At 37.8% G+C, this 20,274-nt stretch overlaps 1 protein-coding gene across 1 annotated transcript in view; it reads right to left on the bottom strand.

The window, feature by feature from the left end:
• The window catches only part of LOC116968571 (histone H2B-like), a 64,477-nt gene that overhangs the window by 42,133 nt on the left and 2,070 nt on the right, over nt 1-20,274 (bottom strand). The window lies entirely within an intron of this gene.

Below are 20,274 nucleotides of genomic sequence, written 5' to 3'. Positions count from 1 at the left end.
TTGAGGAAATTTCTTTGGTTTGTTGTGAGTGTTAAGCTTTGTTCTAATATTCCAAGTATTATTAATTTTGTGTCTGGGTCCAGTTTTGTATTAATAACTTCTGAAGTTATTTCAAAAATATCAGTCCAGAAATGTTTAAGTTTTATACAGTTTGCAAACGTATGTGTTAAATTAGCATCTAGATGTAGACATTTATCACAAATTGGAGAGATTTGTGGGAAGATTCTATTTAGTTTTATTTTAGAGTAGTGTAGTCTATGTAAGACCTTGAATTGTATTAAAGTATGTCTGGCATTTAATGAACATTGATGTATTTGTTGTAAACTTTCGTCCCACATATCTTTCGTGATAGGGTGACCTATTTCATTTTCCCATTTGTATCTATATGGTTCGGTCGGTGGTACCTCGTTGTTTAGTAGGGTGTTATAAATATAAGCTATTAGTTTTTCAGTATTAGGATGCTTGTTCAAACATTCATCAAGAATTTCTGATTCCCTATTCCTGTAGACTTGTGTATTAGATTTAACATAATCTCTAATTTGTAGATATCTGAAGAAATTATTTGAGTGCAGTCCATAATTCTGTTGTAACTCTTGAAATGAAAGAAAAGTACCTTTCCCATAAAGATGTCCTATATTTTTGATTCCATAATTTTTCCATTGTGTGAAACCTTTGTCCATAAAGGATGATTTGAATAAAGGATTATTTACAATGGGAAGGCAGAGTGGTATATTATTCAATTTTAAATCTTTTTTTATTTGTTTCCAAATTCGTATTCCACTATGTATTATGGGGTTTTCTTTTTAGGTTTTTTTGTGCAGTTTTGTGGGGGCAAATATGATCGGTCCAATTTCAAAAGGTAGACAGTCTTCCTTTTCCATCATTAGCCAATCTGGTTGTTGATCCATTTCTTCCAGCCAGAAATTCATGTTTTTAATATGGATTGCCCAAAAATAAAATAAGAAATTTGGCAAAGCCAAACCTCCATTTATCTTTGATTTACATAAATGTTTTTTACTTATTCTATGATTCTTATAATCCCAGACAAAACTTGTAACAATGGAATCGACTTTTTTGAAAAAAGTTTTTGGGATATATATCGGAATTAAGTGAAGTAGGTACAGCAGTTGCGGTTAAAAAATCATTTTTATAGCATTAATTCTCCCAAGCATAGAAATGGGGAGTGTTTTCCAGTATTGAATATTCTTATGTAGTTTATTCAGTAAGGGTGGGAAATATAGTTTAAATAAAGAGGTATATGTCTTAGTTACATAGATTCCTAAGTATTTAAATTTATCTTTAACTATTTTAAAAGGGGATTGTTGTATTGTATGTAAATTGAATTTTGTTATTGGCATGATTTCGCTTTTATTCCAATTAATTCTATATCCCGAAAACTGACCAAATTTAGTTATTAGATTTAATAGGTTTGGAATACAAGTTTCTAATTTTGTAATATATATTAGTATATCATCTGCATATAAGGAGATTTTATTCCTTGTGTCTCTAGTATTGTATCCAAATATTCCTGGATGGTTTCTAACGCTTTCTGCTAGGGGTTCGATTGCAAGAGCAAATAATAGTGGGGATAGTGAGCATCCTTGTCTACAGCCTCTAGAGAGATTAAATTTAGTTGATAACATTTTGTTTGTTAATATTCTAGCTGTTGGATTAGAATATAACAATTTAACCCATGTACAGTACTTCTCTCCTAGTTGAAATTTTTCCATCACCGAAAATAAATATGGCCATTCTACCTGGTCAAATGCTTTTTCAGCATCTAACGAGATAATTGCTAGCTCTGCGTTAGGGATTCTATTGGAGTATATAATATTAAATAATCTTCTCAGATTATAAAATGAATACCGTTTGGGGATAAACCCTGTTTGGTCGGGATGTATTAATTTGCTGATCACTAAGTTCAATCTATTAGATAGAATTTTAGTTAATATTTTCTGATCAGTATTTAAGAGGGCTATAGCTCTGTATGAACCTGGGTCTTCAAGATCCTTGTCCGTTTTTGGTATAAGTATGATTGTAGATTCATTTAGAGTTTCTGGGAGTTTCTGTTGAGTATAGGCGTATTTGTACATTGTCTGTAGGCGTGGGGAAAGCAAATCATAATTTTTTTTATAAAATTCCGAATTTAGACCATCGGGTCCTGCAGACTTTCCGTTTTTTAAGGATTTTATTGATTCTTCAATGTCTTTTATCGTAATTTCAGCCCCTAGCAATTTTCTCTCTTTCTGATCTAGATCCGCAAACTTACAATTCTGTAAAAATGTTTCCATTCCCGTTGATTGTTCTGTTATTTTAGATGAATACAATTTTTGGTAGTATTGTAGAAATCTATCATTAATATCTTTAGGCAGTGTTAATGTTTCTCCCTTGTCTGTTCTAATTTTGTATATTGTTTTTTCCCCATCCAATTTGCGAAGTTGACGCGCTAATAGTTTTTGTGGTTTGTCACCAAATTCAAAATTTAATTGTTTTGTATGTTGATAAAGTTTTATAACTTGGTCTGAATAAATCTTGTTTAATTTATATTTCAATACTGCAATTTTATTGTGTTTTATCGTGGATGGTGCTGCTGCATTTTCTGTGTCTAATTGCTTTATTTCCATTTCCAGTTTCTGTTGTTTGGCCCTATTCTCTTTATTAAAAAATGATTGGGAAGAAATTAATGCTCCTCGTACAAATGCTTTAAATGTTTCCCAAAGAAGGGAAGCAGAGATTTCAGGGCTATCGTTAGCCTCAAAAAACATTTTAATCTGTTTTACTAGGTATTCATTACATGACTTATCTTTTAAGATTTGAGGATTAAATCTCCATTGTGACTGTGTCTCTGCCATTCCGTTTACTTTGATCATAAATGTTAATGGAGCGTGGTATGAGATTATGATGTTATGATATTGTGAGTTATAGGTAAATGGGATAAGTTTTGAATCTACTAAAAAATAGTCTATCCTTGAGTAAGTTTTATGTACTGGTGAGTAAAATGAATATTCTCGGCCCGATGGATTTTCAATTATCCAAACGACCTTAATATTAGTAGTATTAATGTATGAGTTTAAAAATTCACTTGATCGAGATTTTTGTTTTCTTTGAGTTGATGATCTATCCAAACAAGCATCCAAAGTGCAATTTAAATCTCCACCGATTATTAAGTTTTGTTGTGTACCTTCCGGGATATTGTTAAGAATTCTCTTAAAAAACAGAGGGCTATCAAAATTTGGTCCATACACATTGAGGAGAGTCACCTTTTTTAAGTATAACTCCCCTATTATTACAATATATCTGCCTTCAATGTCTTCTATCGTTGATATATGTTTAAAGGGTATACCTTTACAAATTAATATTGCAACACCTCTAGATTTATGTGAGAATGAAGAGTGGTATGCTTTAGCAATCCATTTTGCTTTCAATCTGTGTTGTGCTTCCTTTTTAAGATGTGTCTCCTGGAGAAATATTATATCTGTTTTCAATGATTTTAAATGAGCTAACACTTTGCCTCTCTTGATAGGTTCATTAATTGATTCAGCACACTCAACCCTACCTTATACTTGAACATCAGGTAGATGACTTTTAGGTCACGTCTGTTTTCCATCCGAACATATCTCCTTAAATAAAATATGCAATTCCATTCCAAATACAAAATATAATATGATATAAGATAAAAAAGGTGATAGCAAATAGGGTTAGTAAAGTGTGGAAAGTAAAAAAGAAAAACAACTACAACTACAATTAGTGCAGTTATTGATAGCCACCCTAATGTGGCTAAGCATCTATGGACTTCCGTAGCTTTTGGTTTATAAAAATACTAGCTCCGTACTTTCCTTGAAAGGAAAGTTTCCAATTCGATGCATACAATTTGTGGGGGGGAAAGAAATATTGATTATATTCCATTAATGGTATAATTAGTAGTCTCAAATTGAAATGTTAGTTTTGTATAATATAAACATTTATCAAAGAATAATCAAAAACGAAAACATCAGAGAGAGAGCCACCAAACATTTCTCATTATAAAATACCTGAATCACACTTTACTTATATTTCATACTTTTAGTTAATTCTTAAATAATCTAAATAATCTTATTATCATTAGTTAGTGTTAGTTAATATTCTTGATTATTAATAGTTGTTAAAGGTTTGTACTAGAATGTTAGTATTATATATCCGTTGCAGGAAATATACCCAATTCTTATTGCGAATTTTAGGCAACTCTTAAATATAATAGTTTAAAGTTTAGAGTTCCATATCTTCTCTGCGAGATAGCAGTATCCAGGTAGATGTTAAGTGTTGAATATTTTTCAATCTTCGATCTTGTCCTCGATGTTCTTGGCAAATTCAAATGCTTCCGTGTGCTTGATGAAGAAGTATTCCTTCTTTTCGTAACTGACTCTTAGTGTTGCGGGGTATAACAGTCCATATCTCAGATTCTTTATGTTCTTCAGTATTCTTCTTGTTTCTGTGAACAACGCTCTTTTCTTAGCAACTTCCACAGGGTAATCTCTGAATACGCTAATCTTGTCTCCTTCATATACAAGATTTCTACTTTTGCCAATTTTCCTCATCATGTCATCCAATACATGGTCATATTGGACTTTTACTATCATTATTCTTGGTCGGTCGCCCACCTTTGGGGGACGTCTCGGCACTCTGTGCGCTCGGGCAAGTAATGGCGCCTGGTCCAGGTTCAAAATTGTTTTCAGTACTTCTGCAGCAAATTCACGGGGGTCACGAGTCCCCTCTCTGCCTTCCTGGATGCCCACGATTCTTAAGTTCTGACGCCTCTGTCGTCCCTCCAAGTCTGTACATTTTTCAATTATTTGATGCAATAACTTTGATAGGCGTTGGTTCTCAGTGATGAGTTGTTTTGTAGTTGCGGTGCTTGTCTCAGCAAGTTCCTCAAGTTCTTTTACAATCTTGTGGTGTTGGTTTAATGTCAGGAGAATAGGTTCAAGTTTAGGATCAAATCTGGATTCCATCTTATTCAGTTTTTCATTTACTTCTTCAACATTTTGAGTCATATTTCTTTCCATATCTAATTTCCAGTCTTCAAGGACTTCGTGTACAATCTCTGTAACATCTTCTTTAATTTGTTCTTTAATTTCTTTTTTAAAAGATGTCAGCTCCTCTTTAAACTCTTTAAAGTTCTGTCTAAGATTTTTAAGTTCCTCCTTAAGAAACGTTTTTAATTCTTCCATCTCAGTCTTTTTCTTCTTCTTTCAGATGTCTTCTCGGGATGCTGTTAAATATTCAAATAACAAAATATCCTTATACGCAGACGGTGTATTACTGTATATCACAAAACCCCAAATCAGTATACCAAACATATTAAATCTAATTGAGGACTTTGGATCTTTCTCAGGATACAGAATAAACTGGAACAAAAGTGAAATTATGTCGATAATACCCGAAAGACTCAACACATCTCTTGAAATTCCCCTTTAAAATAGCCACAGAAAAATTTAAATATTTAGGGATTGAAATCACTAGAAACTATCACGCTATGTTTAATGCCAATTATAGCCCCTTACTTAAGAAACTCTCATTGGATCGATGTCCGGGCGCAACGGGGAGCTGGGGGAGTCAAGAAGGCTACTCCAAAAAAAGCCGCCCTAATAGTAAAATGCATGATATAAAGGTGAAGACTGGGGGTGATGGAGTAACCTTCTGCAGTTGGAATGTAAAAGGAATTAATGAACCAATTAAAAGGGGAAAGGTGTTAGCTCAGTTGAACAGATTGAAGACAGATGTCATTTTCCTTCAAGAGACTCATCTTAAAAAAGATGCTCAACATAGATTAACAGCTAAATGGATTTCTAAGGTGTATCATTCTACATTTATACATAAATCTAGAGGAGTTGCAATAATTATTCGCAAAGGTATACCTTTCATACAAAGTTCTATTATAGAGGATAAAGAAGGCAGATATGTAATAATTACAGGGGAATTATATTCAAAAAAGGTAATTTTAATGAATATATATGCCCCTAATTTTGATAATCCACTATTTTTTAAGAAAATATTTAATAATATTCCTATATCCACTCAACACAATTTAATAATTGGAGGTGATTTAAATTGTACTTTAGATAACTATCTAGATAGATCATCTGCAAAAAGGAAAGCTGCCTCGAAATCAAGTAAATTCATAAATGCTTTTATCAATACATCTAATATTAAAGACATCTGGAGGTTAGATAATCCATCCGGACGAGAATATTCTTTTTTCTCGCCCGTACATGGAACCTATTCGAGGATAGATTATTTTTTAATAGATTCTAAATTACTTCCTTTTACGTATGACGCAAAATATCATAATATTATCATCTCGGATCATGCGCCATTAACATTTAAGATAAAATTAAAAGATATATCTAATAAAACTACTACCTGGAGATTTAACCCTCAGATATTAAAGGACAATGACTGTTGTAAATATGTGATGGATCAGATTAAATTATTTTTTAAAACTAATGATAATCCTGAAATTTCCCCATCACTATTTTGGGACACATTTAAGGCATTCATGCGTGGCGCAATAATATCCGCACAAGCACATCTCAATAAAGAAAATCGAAAAATAGAACAAAATTTAGAAAATGAGATAAAACGTCTAGATAATGAAAATATAAAACAGCCTTCCAAAGAGTTAAGTAATAAAATTGCATCAGTAAAATATAGATTAAATAAAATATATTCTAATCAAGTTATTAAACTTTTTCAACAAACTAAACAAGTGTATTTTGAATTTGGAGATAAACCTCAAAAATTACTAGCACGACAGCTTAGAAAATTAGAAGATGAGAAGATGATACACGGAATTAGATCTGAGTATGGAAATATACTGACTACTCCAAAAGATATTAATGATAGATTTTTACAATATTATAAAAATCTTTATTTGTCAAAACTAACAGGACAAACAGATAGTATGGAAATATTTTTACAAGAATGTCAAATCAATAGCTTAGATCAGGAAGGTAGAGAATTGTTAAATGCTGAAATAACAGTAAAAGACATTATAGAATCAATTAGTTCGCTAAAGAACGGAAAAGCAGCGGGCCCGGATGGCCTGAGTGCAGAATTTTATAAAAAATTTCAAGATCTGATTTCTCCAAGATTACAAATAATGTATAGATATGCATATGACCAAGGAAAATTACCAGAATCTCTAAATGAATCCACAATTACACTCATCCCTAAAGTAGATAAGGATTTGGAAGATCCTGGATCATATAGAGCGATTGCCCTTTTAAATACAGACCAAAAAATATTAACTAAGGTCTTATCTAGGAGATTAAGTTTAGTGATCTCTAAATTAATACATTATGATCAAACAGGTTTTATCCCAAAACGTTATTCATCCCATAATCTCAGACGCTTGTTTAATATTATATATTCAAAAAGAATACGAGATACGGAACTAGCGGTTATATCATTAGATGCAGAAAAAGCGTTTGATCAGGTGGAATGGATGTATTTATTTAATATAATGGAAAAGTTTCAATTGGGGGATAGATTTTGTAAATGGGTAAGAATTTTATACTCGAATCCTATTGCAAGAATTTTGACTAACCAAATTTTATCAGCCAAATTCAAACTCTCTAGGGGATGCAGACAGGGATGTCCGTTATCACCCTTATTGTTCGCATTGGTGATAGAACCATTGGCGGAAAAAATTAGATCTGAACCTGAAATATATGGCTATAATACTGATACAACAATTAATAAAATTTCTTTATATGCAGATGATGTTTTGATTTATATTACAAAACCGGAAATTAGTATTCCCAACCTGCTAAACATTATAACTAAGTTTGGTGCATTTTCTGGGTATAGGATTAATTGGGATAAAAGCGAGATTATGCCAATAACAGGAATAAATCTAAATACATTACAACAATACCCATTAAAAGTAGTTACAGACAAACTTAAATATTTAGGGATTAACGTAACTAAAACTCATAACTCATTAATAAAATCCAACTATCCTCAACTATTAGATAAACTTAGAAAAAATATTTTATATTGGAAAACACTTCCTATATCCATGATTGGTAGAATAAGTGCCATAAAGATGGTATTTCTACCACAGTTGTTATATTTGTTTCAGGCTATTCCTTTTTTTCTTCCGAAAACTTTTTTTAAAAAAATTGATAATATTGTTAATAGTTTTATTTGGGATTATAAAAATCACAGAATAAATAAAAAAACATCTATGCAAAGCTAAGATAAATGGAGGATTAGCACTTCCAAACTTTTTATATTATTTTTGGGCTGTTCAGATTAAGAATATGAATTTCTGGTGGGTAAATATGGATCATGAACCGACATGGTTAAATATTGAAAAGGAAGACTGTCTACCTTTCAATGTGGGTTCGATAATTTTTGCACCAACGGAAGTACAAAAAAAAAATTATAAAGACAACCTAATAATATATAATAATAGACGTATTTGGAAACAAATAGTTAAGACTCTACATTTGGATAATCTCTCATTTAGATTACCAATTATGAATAACCCATTGTTTAAACCTGCTATATTAGATGGGGGGTTTAAACAATGGGATGATTTAGGAATTACAAGGATAGAACACCTTTATAGAAAAGGAAAATTTCTCTTATTCCAGGAGTTACAAGATATTTATGGATTGTCTCCACAACATTTGTTTAGGTATTTACAAATTAGAGATTATATTAAATCCAATACACAAGATTATAAAAATAAAGAAGCAGGACTGTTAGACGAACTGTTTAATTTATATCCAAATACAGAAAAATTAATAGCCTATATATATAACATCATTTTGGATAAGGAGAATCCAATAACGGAAATATATCGTCAAGCATGGGAAAATGAAATGGGATTGGCTATAACAAAAGAAAACTGGGAAGAAAGTCTACAACGAATACACCGGTGTTCATTAAACGCCAGACATATATTGATACAATTTAAAGTATTATATAGGTTACATTATTCGAAAACTAAATTAAATAGTATTTTTCCGAATCTCTCCGCTATTTGTGATAAGTGCAAGAAAGCAGAGGCAAATTTAATACATAGTTTCGTTACATGTCCTAAATTGAATTATTACTGGACAGAAATTTTTAAAGTTATTTCTGAAGTCATCAAAGTTAAATTGGACCCTAACCCAAAGCTAATAATATTTGGAATTCCGGATTTACATCTATCACTTACAGTAAATCAAAGAAATTTCTTTGATTACTGTTTGATAATTGGGAAAAAAATCATATTGAAATTTTGGAAGGGAACATTATCCCCCACAACCAAAATGTGGGCAGCAGAGATGATGGAGACGTTACATCTGGAAAGAATTAGATTGTCCTATTGGACAAGTATAATTCTTTTGAACAGATATGGTCTCCATATATACAGTATTTAGAGAAGTAGCTGTTCTTGGCAACACAGCTCGGCGTGCACCCTGCGGGATTTGGTGAGAATAATTCATTTTTATATTGGAATTAACATATATGTCTTTATTGATACTATCACTTGTAGTAGTGTTATTAACAATACATATTGTGGTTTTTCATTTTTTTTTTTTTTTTTTTCGTTTCTCTTTTCTTTCTTATATATAATCAATTTATTATTTAATCACTTTCTTAATGATTTATAACTGTTCTATTCTTTTTCTATCATTATTTCTAAAAAAAAAATAGTAGATAAGTATTATTAGTGTTTTACTTAATGCAAATTGAATTAATTTGATATAAAGTTGTTTGAAGCATTGTAATTGATTACCTTTAATAAAAAGATATTTAAAAAAAAAAAAAAAGAAACTAAATAATCTAATCAAATTCTGGAAAACGCTCCCGATGTCTTTAATAGGTCGAATAAATGCTAAAAAAATGATCTGGTAACGGGGGGTATAAAATAAAGTTAAAAAAAAAAAAATACGTTTGGTATATCCTTGTTTGCGGAGTTTTGTGTTACAATAGAGCGATTGTTTTTCCTTTTTTTTTCTTTTCTTTCTAGGGTCTAATTTCCTTTCTTTACTTCCTTCTCTAACTTCTTCCCTAAGGAGCTTTCTTTTCCCAACACTTTCCTGCACCTTCACGATTCTTGCTCACTTTCCTTACTTCCTTTATTTCTATCTTTTCTAAAGCTCGAAAAACGAAGTGGTACAACAAATGTATTATGATATATGTGATGTGTATTATTGTAATTTACTGTACTAATAAAAAAAATAATAAAAAATGAAATAAAAATAAAAATAAAAAAAAATAAAAAAATAAAACAATTATTTAGGGAATGCGGGTTCCTCTCTCCCATCATAAACGAGGCCCTCATTCCTGTCTCCTCAGTACCCCTTGCTCCCCCTCTCCTAGTGACAACAGAGACAGAGTACCCCTAGTCCTTACCTTCCAACCCATCAACATTCGCATACAACACATAATCCTCTGAAATTTCCACCACCTACAACAGGATCCCAGCACTAGCCACGTTTTCCCATCTCCACCCCTTTCCGACTTCTGCAGAGACCATTCCCTCTGCAACTCCCTGGTTAACTCATCCCTTCCCACCCAAACCACCCCATTCCCAGGTACCTTCCCATGCAACCACAGTAGATGCAAAACCTGTCGCTATACCTCCTCCGTCGACCCTGTCCAGGGACCCGACAGTCCTCTCAGGTTAGGCAGAGGTTCACTTGCACCTCCTCCATCCTCATCTACTGTATCTGTATTTCAAGATGTGGACTCATATACATAGGCGAGACCAAACGCAGACTGGGCAATCGTTTTGTGGAACACCTTCGCACAGCTCGCATGAACGAGCTGGTCCTTGCTCTCTGCCATTCTCGTGTGGATCTGCGGCCTGACTGGCAGTTAAGAATGTCATTAAATTGGAACGGGTGCAGAAGAGATGCACCATATGTTACCTGGGCTTGCATTATAGGGAGAGGATGGATGGGCTGGGCCTTTTAACTTTGCAGCATTGAAGGCTAAACAGTGACCTTTTTGATGTGTACCTGAAACTGATGGGCAGGATAAACTGAATGAACAGTTTTTTTCCCCCAGGGTAGAGGATTCATAAAAAAAGGCACACAGTGAAGGTGGAATGAGATACATTTAACCATATAACCATATAACAATTACAGCACAGAAACAGGCCATCTCGGCCCTGCAAGTCCGTTCCGAACAATTATTTTCCCTTAGCCCCACCTGCCTGCACACATACCATAACCCTCCATTCCCTTCTCATCCATATGCCTATCCAATTTATTTTTAAATGATACCAACGAACCTGCCTCCACCACTTCCACTGGAAGCTCATTCCACACCGCTACCACTCTCTGAGTAAAGAAGTTTCCCCTCATGTTACCCCTAAACTTCTGTCCCTTAATTCTGAAGTCATGTCCTCTTGTTTGAACTTCCCTATTCTCAAAAGGGAAAAGCTTGTCCACATCAACTCTGTCTATCCTTCTCATCATTTTAAAGACCTCTATCAAGTCCCCCCTTAACCTTCTGCGCTCCAGAGAATAAAGACCTAACTTATTCAACCTTTCTCTGTAACTTAATTGTTGAAACCCAGGCAACATTCTAATAAATCTCCTCTGTACTCTCTCTATTTTGTTGACATCCTTCCTATAATTTGGCGACCAAAATTGTACACCATACTCTAGATTTGGTCTCACCAATGCCTTGTACAATTTTAACATTACATCCCAGCTTCTATACTCAATGCTCTGATTTATAAAGGCTAGCATATCAAAAGCTTTCTTTACCACCCTATCTATATGAGATTCCACCTTCAAGGAACTACGCACGGTTATTCCCAGATCCCTCTGTTCAACTGCATTCTTCAATTCCCTACCATTTACCATGTACGTCCTATTTTGATTTGTCTTGCCAAGGTGTAGCACCTCACATTTATCAGCATTAAACTCCATCTGCCATCTTTCAGCCCATTCTTCCAAATGGCCTAAATCACTCTGTCGACTTTGGAAATCCTCTTCATTATCCACAACACCCCCTATCTTGGTATCTGCATACTTACTAATGCAATTTACCACACCTTCATCCAGATCATTGATGTACATGACAAACAACAAAGGACCCAACACAGATCCCTGAGGCACCCCACTAGTCACCTGCCTCCAACCCGACAAACAACCATCCACCATTACCCTCTGGCGTCTCCCATTCAGCCACTGTTGAGTCCATCTTGCTACTCCTGCATTTATACCCAACAGTTGAACCTTCTTAACCAACCTTCCATGAGGAACCTTGTCAAAGGCCTTACTAAAGTCCATATAGACAACATCCACTGCTTTACCCTCGTCAATTTCCCTAGTAACCTCTTCAAAAAATTCAAGAAGATTAGTCAAACATGACCTTCCAGGCACAAATCCAATGTTGACTGTTCCTAATCATAAGAGAAACCTCAGGGCAACACTTTTATTCAGAGTGTCGTCCACATCTGGAATGAGCTTCCAGAAGAATCTATAGGAGCGGATACAATTATGACATTTGGACAGATACAAGGCCAGGAAGGTTTTAGAGGGATATGGGCCAAAAGTAGGTAAAAGAGACTAGCCCGATATGTCAACTTAGTTGGTATGGACAAGGTTTCCATGCTGTACAGCTCTATCAGTTTATGACTTGTATTTTATACAATGACAGATGACTGGCACTCACTGTGTGAATTAAAAAGATTTAGGTTTATTATTGTCACGTGTACCAACAGGAAACAATAAAACTTCCCTGCACTGTACTGCAAGGAGACAGGCCTGGAAAACACACTATTTGACCATCACACCGCACAATAATGTAATGACATGGACCTCACACTTCCCTGTGGGGCAACAGATTTCCAACACCAACCCCTCGTGTACAGATAAAGACAGGAACACCCCCTGCACTACACTGTGAAGTCACAGCCCAGTACAGACCACACAGCCTGTGGTCTGAGAGATTTGCACCAGTCACTCCCAACACTGTAAGGGCACAGACCTGCACAAACCATTTCAGAACTGCATGGAGACTGCCCAGTACAGCTCCAGCACTGACAGCAGGGAGATGGACAACGGGAAATCAGCCACAGTCCAAGACCAAGCTCAGGGAACTGGGTCTCTGCACATCCATATGCAACTGTATCAAATTCCTGGGCATGCATATTTCTGAAGATCTGTCCTGGCCCCAGCACATTGATGCAATCAGAAAGAAAGTGCATCAATGTTTCTACTTCTAAGTCTGGGTAAATTCAGTATGCCAACAAATACGTTATTTAATTTCTATAATTGCATCATGGCCTGGTTCAGCGACTTGAACGACCAGAATCAAAGATGATTGGACAAATGGATGAACACTGCCCAGTCCATAGACACAAAAAGCTGGAGCAACTCAGTGGCACAGGCAGCATTTCTGGAGAGGTTGTCGTTTCAAGTCAAAGACATAGAAGACATAGAAATATAAATTAGGTGCAGGAGTAGGCCATTCGGCCCTTCGAGCCTGCACCGCCATTCAATATGATCATGGCTGATCACCCAACTCAGTATCCCGTACCTGCCTTCTCTCCATACCCTCTGATCCCCTTAGCCACAAGGGCCACATCTAACTCCCTCTTAAATATAGCCAATGAACTGGCCTCGACTACCCTCTGTGGCAGAGAGTTCCAGAGATTCACCACTCTCTGTGTGAAAAAAGTTCTTCTCAGTCAAGACCCTTCTTCAGGCTGGTTAGGGAAAAGGGAAACAAGCGATATGGAAAGGTAAAGAACAATGAATGAAAGATATGCAAAATAGAAACAATGATAAAATTAACAGGCCATTCCTAGCTAAGAAGCTAGTGCGTCTTGTGTGGGGGAGGGATAGAGCGAGAGAGAATGCCGGAGCTACCTAAAGTGAGAAACATAGAAAAAGGTGCAGCACAAGGCCATTCGGCTCTTCGAGCCAGCACCACCATTCATTATGATCACGGCTGATCACCTAAAATCAGTACCCAGTTTCGGCTTTTTCCCCCATATCCCTTAATTATTTCAGCCCTACGAGCAAAATCTAACTCTCTCTTGAAAACATCCAAAAAAGTGGAGTTACAGTGTCTACCCTCCAGTACAAGGAACTGATCCAAAGTCGAGTGAAAATTGTAAAATGATCACCAATGCATCCATGATTTCTGGGGTACACCTCCTTGAGTACGCTGGGATGTCGACCATCAGGCCGTGGGGATTTATTTGCCTCCAGTCCCAACAGTTTACTAACACCATTTCTTGACTAATGTGAATTAGTTTCAGTTCCTTCCTCTCATTAAATCCTCGGTCCCCTAGTATTTCTGGGAGATTGTTTGTGTCTTCCATAGTGAGGACAGAACTAAAGAACTCATTTAACTGTTCTGTCATTTCCTTGTTTCACCATTATAAATTCATCTGTCCCTGCATGTTAGGGACCTATATTTGTGTTCACTAATCTGATACTATTTACATATCTAAAGAAGCTTTTACAGTCTGTTTTTATATTCCCGCAAGCTTTCATTCATGCTCTTTTTGCACCCTCTTAATTAACCCCTTTGTCCTCCTCCATTGAGTTCTAAATGTTGCTGTTCTTCTCACAGTCCTGGTGTCGCTGTTACGTTCCCGTCCTCTGCACTGACACGGAAACTTTTTCTTCTTATTCCCTCTCAGCTTGTCTCTGTCTCCAAATATTTCACCCACAACGTTACATATAGAGCAGACTAATATGAACAAGGTACTGCTGTTGATGTGGTTTAATTGCCGTGGTGAACATGATGTATTAACTGTAACCTCCTCTGTTGTAAGTCCCCTGAAATCTCTTCTTATCAAGATCACTACAAGTTCTCGGTCCTTTCACTGAACCAACTTTTACACCTAAGTGAGGATTTGACCCCGGTTTATGAATAATAACCTGTCCATAACCTAATCCACTTTGCATAAAAATCCAACCGCTGTTATGTTCCATGAATCGTATTTGTTTCGAATGGCTACCAGGTGAAATTAATGGGAGGTTACATTCCCAGAAACTCCTATCAGATAATTAATTCACTCGCAGTCTGTATTGTAAATGGATCGGGATCAAGTGAAGGGTGCAGTGGCTATACCACATTCACACATTTATAATGTACTAGACTAGGTGGGACCAGTTGGGCTGGTCACCCAAAGCAATATTCCAGCTTACCACCAATTCCAATATTGCTCGCCAGTGGGGGGGGGGGGGGGCTTACTGTTGCACTAGTATGGGTGTTGTGGGCCGAAGGTATTTGTTTCCAGAGGGCTAGTATTGACATTGTGGGTCGAATGGATTATTGGGCTAGCAGCTCAGTCACTGAGGCCTGGCAGTACAGTCACTCAGACCTGCCAGGCTGGCAGCTGAGAAACTGCCAGAAATTCTGCCCAAAACAGGTGACAGACTGTGAGAGAGAAGGGGGAGAGGGTGGACTGAATAGATTATTGGGCTGGCAGCTCAATCACTTACGGCTGGTGGGCTGGCAGTTCAGTCACTTACAGCTGGTGGGCTAACAGTTCACTTACTCACGACTCGTGGGCTGGCAATTCACTTACTCATGGCTGGTGGGCTTGCAGTGCAGTCACTGACGCCTGGTACGCTGGCAGTTTATTCAGTCACCCCTCTTCCCTTCATCCCCCCACTCTGCTCCTTGCCATTCCCCTTCCCCCCACACATTTAGTCCATCTCCCTACAACCTCCCCCCATGCACTCTTAGCGGATCTCCCACAGAGCAGCCATTCCTGCCTATTAGGTTCCCATTGTGATGAAGAACACGCATGCATGAAAAGTGGAAAAATGATTTATTAAAGTTTAAATTGTGAATTACTCTTAAAATATAAGAACAATTAAAGATGAGAATCATAGAATCATAGAATCATAGAAAGTAGGTGCGAGAGTAGACCTCCAGGTCCGTCGAGCCCGCACCGCCATTCACTCATGGCTGAACACTAAACAGACACACTTACCCACAAACAGTAGACACAAGACACAGAACACAAGACACTACCCTCCCCTTTATACCGCTATCACCCCTCTCCACCCCAAGAACCGCGTGATCTCCTGGGGGAGGCAAAAAACCGGATAAAAACCCAGGTCCAATTCGGGAAAAAAATCCGGGAAATTCCTCTCCGACCCCAATCCAGGCGATCGACACTTGTCCAGGAGATCACTCAGGTCTACTATACTAACCATACCTAGGTCCATATCCCTGCCCTCTCCCCGTAGCCCCTTATCCCCTTGGCAGCTAAAAAACCATCTATTTTTGACTTAAATATATTTAACGTTTCTGCTTCCACTGCTCCCTGGGGCAGTGAATTCCACAAACTAACCACCCTCTGGGTGAAGAAGTTCTTCCTCATCTCAGTTTTAAAAGAGCCCCCCCTCACTCTGCAACTATGTCCCCTAGTTCTAGCCTCCCCGATCATTGGGAACATCCTCGGTGCATCCACCCGATCAAGGCCCCTAACGATCTTATACGTTTCAATGAGATCGCCTCTCATTCTTCTAAACTCCAAAGAGTAGAGTCCCAGCTTACTTAACCTTTCCTCATATGTCAATCCCCTCATTGCAGGAATTAATCTTGTAAACCTTCGCTGCACTGCCTCCAGTGCTAGTACATCCTTTCTTAAGTATGGACCCCAGAACTGTACACAGTATTCCAAATGTTGTCTCACTAATACCGTGTACAGCTGCAGCAAGACCTCCGTGTTTTTATACTCAATCCCCCTAGCAATAAAGGCCAAAACTCCATTGGCCTTCCTGATTGCTTGCTGCACCTGCATACTGACTTTTAGTGATTCATGTACTAATACCCCTAGATCCCTTTGCGTTGCATTACAACACAGCTCCTCCTCATTTAGAAAATAACTTGCCCTATCATTTATTTCCCCAAAGTGAATGACTTCACATTTATTAGTATTAAATTTCATCTGCCAAGTTGTTGCCCACTCACCTAGCTTATCTATATCCTTTTGCAGACTCTTCCTATCCTCCTCATCCCCTACTTTCCCTCCCATTTTCGTATCGTCCGCAAATTTTGATATATTACACTTGGTTCCCTCCTCCAAATCATTTATATAAATTGTGAACAACTGGGGTCCCAGCACCGACCCTTGCGGAACCCCGCTAGTTACCGGTTGCCATCCCGAGTATGAACCATTTATCCCCACTCTCTGCTTCCTATTCGTTAGCCAATCCTCTACCCATGCTAATATATTACCCCCAATCCCATAATTTTTTATTTTTAGCAATAGTCTCTTATGTGGCACCTTGTCAAAAGCCTTTTGGAAGTCCAAGTATACCACATCCACCGGTTCCCCTTTATCCACCCGGGTTGTTACTTCCTCAAAGAATTCGAGCAGATTCGTTAAACACGATTTCCCCTTCACAAAACCATGCTGGTTCTGTCTGATGAAGTCATGATTATCCAAGTGGCCCGTTAGTGTTTCTTTAATAATTGTCTCCAACATTTTACCCACCACCGATGTTAGACTAACCGGTCTATAGTTACCCGCCTTCTGTTTACTTCCTTTTTTAAATATAGGTGTTACATTGGCCATTTTCCAATCCACTGGGACCGTTCCTGCCTCCAGGGAGTTTTGGAAAATTATCACCAATGCATCCACAATCCCCACTGCTATCTCCCTCAAGACCCTTGGATGTAATCCATCAGGCCCAGGGGATTTATCCTCCTTCAGTCTCATTAATTTCCCTAATACCACCTCCTTGGTGATCTTAATAGTATTTAGCTCCTCCATTCCTACCGCCTCCTGTTTATCCAGCGTTGGAATATTTTCTGTGTCTTCTATGGTGAAGACTGATACAAAATACTCGTTTAATGCCTTTGCCATTTCCATGTTCCCCACCAACAACTCTCCAGTCTCACCCTCCAATGGACCAACGTTCACCTTAGCCACCCTTTTTCTTCTTATATAGCTATAAAAACTCTTACTATTAGTTTTTATGTTGTTCGCTAAATTCCTTTCATAGCCTATTTTCCCCGTCTTAATTAATCTCTTAGTTACTTTTTGCTGACCTTTAAATGCTTCCCAATCCTCTACCCTCCCACTACCTCTGGCTACCTTATATGCCCTTGCCTTCAGCCGAATACTATCCTTTATAGTTTTACTGAGCCATGGCTGACTGTTCTTACCCTTACCCCTTTTTTTCTTCATAGGAATAAATTTTTCTTGAAGGTTATACAGTAGATCCTTAAACGTACACCACTGCTCATGTACCGTCTTATTCTTGAGTCTGCTATCCCAGTCAACTTTGATCAGCTCAGTCCTCATACCTTCATAATCCCCCTTATTTAGACTAAGCACCCTAGCCTGAGTTTCAACCTGCTCCCCTTCTATTTGAATATGGAATTCGACCATATTGTGGTCACTTGTTCCCAACGAGTCCCTAACTATGACATTTTTAATTAATCCTGCTTCATTACACAGGACCAGATCTAAGATTGCCTCCCCCCTTGTCGGTTCCGTGACATACTGTTCTAGGAACCCGTCTCTAATACATTCTATAAACTCTTCCTCTAGTCTACCCTGCCCAGTTTGGTTTGCCCAATTAATATGAAAATTGAAGTCCCCCATGATTACAGCAGTTCCCTTTTTACATGCGTCAACTATTTGCAGATTTATGTTCTGACTAACAGCGTCACAGCTATTTGGAGGTCTATAAATTACACCCACTAGTGTTTTTTTTAGAATGATTGTTATTTCTTGTTGTGTTCTGCTGCCTCTTGATGGCTATTTGCTGTTGATTAAAAAAATAGAGACAATTTTAATATAGAGAGATTGAGCGTTTGTAATTTGTTGTAATTCTCAATCCTCTGGACTCACTGAAGATTTTGTGCAAAACATTTTTTTGAGGCGGGGCTGTCGGGGTGGGGTGGGGGGTGGCTTCTTCTTTCCTGTTGTGTGCACAGCCTAAAGTTGTAGGACAACTTGTCCTATTTGATCTTCTGTTTGTGCACATCGAGTTGATTGCATTAGTCGAAACAGGGCGGACCACGTGAAGGTTGCAATCTTCCACCCCGGGGGTGGCAAACGTCCTGCAGCCGAGGAGAGGGGAACGGCTTCAGGCGGGGGCTCTCGTGGGCTGATGAGGGAGGGGGTGTCCTGCAGCGAGGGATGGGGGCGGCTTCAGGAGGGGGAGCATCCTATAGATAGGCGGAGGGCAGCGTCTTGAGGTGGGGATGCTAGTGGTGGGGGGGGGGGGGGGGGCAGTGATTGACCCACTCATGGCCTCTGGACTCACTGCCTTGGGACTAACTCATGGTCTCTGGACTGACTGACCAACTCATGGCCTCTGGACTTTCAGACTGAATCACAGCTTGTGGGCTGACTTATGCCCGACTTCTGGAGTCCAACTTTTGTAAACTGAAAACTGTAACATCCACATTGAAGAACAGCTTCTCCCTGACAGCCATCAGGCTATTAAACATAACGAAATACTATATTATTTGTACTATTTGTTGATTACACACACACCCTCCACTTCACACAGACTCTCACACACACACACACACACCTAATTCACTAATTTACGGCTAATTAGTAAATTACTTGAAACTGGGCCTTTGGCGCTCTTTTTAAAGCTTCTTTCCCTTTGACTCACTTACTTCCAGCCAATACTAGCTCTCGCTGCTTCTCTCCTCTCTCCGGCGGTCAGAGCTCAGTCAATCGGAGAAAAGACTGCAGTGTGATTGCCGGTCAATTTCAGTGCAAACAAGAACAGAGGCAAATGTTATCATAATATCATTTCCATCAATTTATATCGATTTTAATGTCCCCATAAATCGTATGCGGTGCGGTTTTACTGATCCACTAGCGAAACTGACGGAGTTCAGCTCTGCCCGAGGCTGGATATTAGTCGCTGTTTTCGGAGAAACCTTGAGTCGATGTTAGTGTTGCTGCATTAATTGTTCTGTAGGTGAGAGGGAAACGGAGTTGGTTTCGAGGAGGATCTCTTACTGTAGGTCGCTGCCAATGTTCTGAGGAATATCTGCTTAAATGTAACTTCCCGCATCGGCCAACCGCTGTTTCATGTTTAGTTTTGAGGTACAACGCGGAAACTGACCCTTCGGACCAGTGAGTCCGCACCGACTAGCGATCCTCACACAAAACACTATTCTACAAATGATTAGTGTTTGAAAAACATATATTTTTAAACATTTATATCAAACCAATTAGCCTACAACCCAGGACGTCTTTTGACTGTGGGAGGGAACGGGGAGAACGTACACATTGTGTACAGGGAAGCGCCCGTAGTCGGGAGCGAA

Source organism: Amblyraja radiata, chromosome 45 (genome assembly GCF_010909765.2).
Source record: "Amblyraja radiata isolate CabotCenter1 chromosome 45, sAmbRad1.1.pri, whole genome shotgun sequence".
NCBI classification, from domain to species: Eukaryota; Metazoa; Chordata; class Chondrichthyes; order Rajiformes; family Rajidae; genus Amblyraja; species Amblyraja radiata.
The sequence above is the reverse complement of the archived record's forward strand: the minus strand, read 5'-3'. Positions and strand labels throughout refer to the sequence as shown.